Source organism: Microcebus murinus, chromosome X, assembly GCF_040939455.1.
Source record: "Microcebus murinus isolate Inina chromosome X, M.murinus_Inina_mat1.0, whole genome shotgun sequence".
NCBI lineage: Eukaryota > Metazoa > Chordata > Mammalia > Primates > Cheirogaleidae > Microcebus > Microcebus murinus.
The window spans coordinates 42418054-42421692 of NC_134136.1; the positions used below are offsets into that span (position 1 = coordinate 42418054).

The 3639-nt window shown below is 44.4% G+C and overlaps 1 pseudogene; it reads right to left on the minus strand.

Moving 5' to 3' along the window:
* Positions 1-1159: 1159 nt before the first annotated feature.
* On the minus strand, positions 1160-3166 carry LOC105863810 (stress-induced-phosphoprotein 1 pseudogene; annotated as a pseudogene).
* Between the last annotated feature and the right edge of the window lie 473 nt (positions 3167-3639).

Below are 3639 nucleotides of genomic sequence, written 5' to 3' on the forward strand. Positions count from 1 at the left end.
TTAATATGTGCACCAAAACTTAAACTCTTTTAAGTTTGAACATGTGATACATTTTTGGATTATTAGGTTGAATAATAATCACTCTTTACTAGTCTAAATATAGAAGGTAACAGAATTTGTGGTTATTTGTGTTGTCAACAAACAGGAAAAAAATCTCTAACACCAGGTTTATTATGATCATTCACTTTCTCTTCCAAGTGGAAGACAGCAAAATACCCTGAGTAATTAATTGGAAGTTGTATTAACACTTAGGTGGATAATTAGACTGTAAGATTTCCTGTGTATAGAGGAAATGAATTGATAGAAAGGAATTAGAATATTTCATACTTAGGCACTTTTATCATTTTTCTCACTCCCTAAATTCAGCTTTGTGAGTTTTCTGTACACAGCTAAGACAGAAGCTACGTGCCTGGCCCCAGTTCTGCAGCTCTTGGTGTTGGTGCAGGTCAGGCTACATGCCGAGTGCTAAACAATTCACCAGCTGTGTATCAGAGTGAGCACAGGGGATCCATCACAAACTGTTCTTATTCATCACATGGGAAAGATAAGGGACAAAAAAAAAGAAAAAAGAAAGAAAGAAGAAAAGAGAAAGGAATGCATTTTTTTTTTCCTAAAGAGCTCTACTCTTTAGGAAGGACCCCAATTCCATCTCTTCTCTCTGCCTAAGCTTAAATAACAGAACCCATGAAGCTGACAACCCTAATGAGAAAAAAGGCTGGGGGATGGAGGGGAGGAGTGAAAGAGGAGAGGCCCCTTGTCCAATGTAGTGGAAAGAGAAGAGAAGCAAAGACAATAGCTGTAAACAGATGAGAACATGTGAAGCATATTGCTCATGAAAAGCCTTACAATGACTCTGTGAAGATTTGTGAATTGATTTAAGAAATATAGAAATGCATATTTTAATGTCACAAAACATAATAGAAGGAATAAGAAAAGGAACAACTTAGTCAATTACTTGCCCAATTTCATGTTTTTGATGCATATATTTTTACCTCCCATTTATTTGAGAAGAGGTAATTCAAAATGGTAGCAAAAATCTCACCCTGAAGTGAAACTTTTTAGCAGTTTTCTAAATTTTAAAATGCTCTAGATATGTCTTTTTTTTTTTTATAACCACGCCAGACAGGCTCGTTTTATTGGAGAAGGGACCGTGGAGTTAACAATGTGAAGACAGCTGGGACCTGGGGTTGGGAAGAACACCCTTCCCTCCCACACATGCCCACTGCCCCAAATAAAAAATAACCAGCTATGGGAGAGCAGCCACTGAGGGGCAGGGGAAAGACATGGAACTCGAGGGCACCAGTGAAGAGACCATGCGTGTGCTGGGAGGGCCCAGAGGCAGCGGCTGCACAAATGACGCGAGTACAAGTCTCTGTGTCTTCCACGTAGGTATGTATAAATATATAGAGATAAGCTGTTCTCTCTCCCTCTTCTCTCCCTTCTGCTCCGCGCTGCTGGCCGCGGTCCCAGCCCTCTTTCCACACGACGGTGAAGGGAAGGGGAGGCATGACCAAGTCATCACCGAATGGCGATCAGACCCACATCCATCAGCTTCTGGATCTTCTGTGCTATTACAGGATTCTTTAAGTGTTCGCTGAGTGCCTGGGGGTCCTTCTGCATCTGCTCCAGGATGAGCCGCATGGCCCGTCACTCATTATCTGCTGCACCTCAGGGTCGGCCATAGCCCGCAGCTTCACATCTTCCGGGTTGTCGTGTCGGTTGTACTGGGCCATCATGCAGCGCTGGTAACCTTCTGCCGCCTCCTTACAGTTGGCGTCCAGATCTAGTGCCTTCTGGTACACATCCATGGCTTTTGTGTAGTCCTTCATCGCTTCCAGGGCAGCTGCTTTCCGGGTATAACCCTTGATAAAGGTTGGCTCCAGCTGGATACATTCCTTACAGTCCTTAAGCGCGAGCTGAAACTCTAGGAGTTTGGTGTAGCAGGCAGCTCGATTGCTGTACAATTTGGCATCTCATGGATTCCTTTTAATGGCTTCTTTATAATGCTTCATGGCCTGGGGATAGTCCCCTTTCTGAAAACATTCATTGCTTTCGTTCTTCTCTTCCAAAGCCAAGTCAGGGTTTATGTAGGCCAGCCGCTCTTGCTCCTTCAGAATTTTCTCTGCCTGCTGGCATTTCTTGAGCACATCTGGGGTTCGGTGCTCTGCCAGAGACTTGTTATAGAAGTGGATGGCATCCTTGTACTTTTCCTCTTTAAAGTAGGAGTTACCAATTCGGGCGTAAGCTTTGGCAATCTGTCGATAGTCTTCTCGGTTTTCTCTCCCCACTTCGATGGCCTTCTCACAAAGCTCCCGGCACTTATTGTAGTCACCCTTTTCAAAGCATACCGCTGCTTGGTTGGTAATGTACGTCATGTTGGTGGGGTCCAGTTCCTTGGCTCTGTAGTAAAGCTTCAAGGCTGCATCAAAGTCATTCTTCTTTTAGGCATCATTCCCCAACTCTTTTTCCTTTAGTGCCTGCTTCTTACTCTCTGGAAGGTCTTCTTCCATTGGCTCTGGCTTAGTCTCCTTTTGGGGAGGAGGAGGAGGAGGAGGTGGTGTTGCAACCTCTTCCTACTCATCCATACTGCCCAGATCTACTCCGAGGAGGACACTGAGAGTAGTCATGATACGGGGCTCTTGTAGTTTCGTGCCCAAGTCAGACGGCTTATTTCGTAGTTGCTCTATCAGTTCCCGGTAGGTAGGATCGCTGAGCAGCGTCTTTGTCCTAGGATCACTCTCCAACTTCTGATAGAGATTGGGCATGTTGAAAGGGTTCATGAATTTCCTCTCTGCCAACCTGGCCTCCATATTCTGTAAACCCTCTTTGAGCTGAGGGTTATTTGCTTCATGTTTTAAACCCTCTTCATAGGTTCGTTTGGCTTCTTCAAATCGATTTAAGAACTCAAGAGCTGCTGCTTTTGGAGAATAGCCCTTGCCCCAGTCAGGCTTTACGTCAACTGTCTTGCAGCGATCCTCGTAAGCCTTCTGGTAGTCTCCTTTCTTGGCATAGGCTGCAGAACGATTGCTATAGAGCACATGGTTCTGGGAATCCAACTTAATGGCTTCGGAGTAGCACTGTAAGGCATCGTCAATGTTGCCAGCACTCAGGGCCTTGTTGCCCTTCTCTTTTATCTCATTGACCTGCTCCATAGCCTGGCTCGGAACCCGGTTCTCTACGTATGTCTTGACAATGAAAAAATAAAAATATCCCATCACTGCCTTCCTCTCCTAAAATTACCTTGATAGGCAATAAAAGGTGACTCAGGAAACCAGTTCTCTAGTCTTGCTCTGCCAATTCCTAGTATTGTGGGGCAAATAGCAAATTTCTCTGAAGCTAAGTTCCTTTTTCCATAAAATGACATGGTTGGACTGGATCACCCTCAGGCTTCTTTTTCCACTGTATTAATAAAATTTTAGAATTATTATTTCTATTTTTTTATGCATATTATGGGGGTACAGATTTTAAGGTTTCAATAAATGCCCATTTCCCCCCCTCCCCCCAAAAGTCTGAGTCTCCATCATGACCATTCCCCAGATGGTGCACATCTCACTCATTATGTATGTATATACCCGCCCCCCTCCCCCCTCCCACCTGCCCAATATCCTATTACTGTAGTACCTATGTGTCCACTTAGGT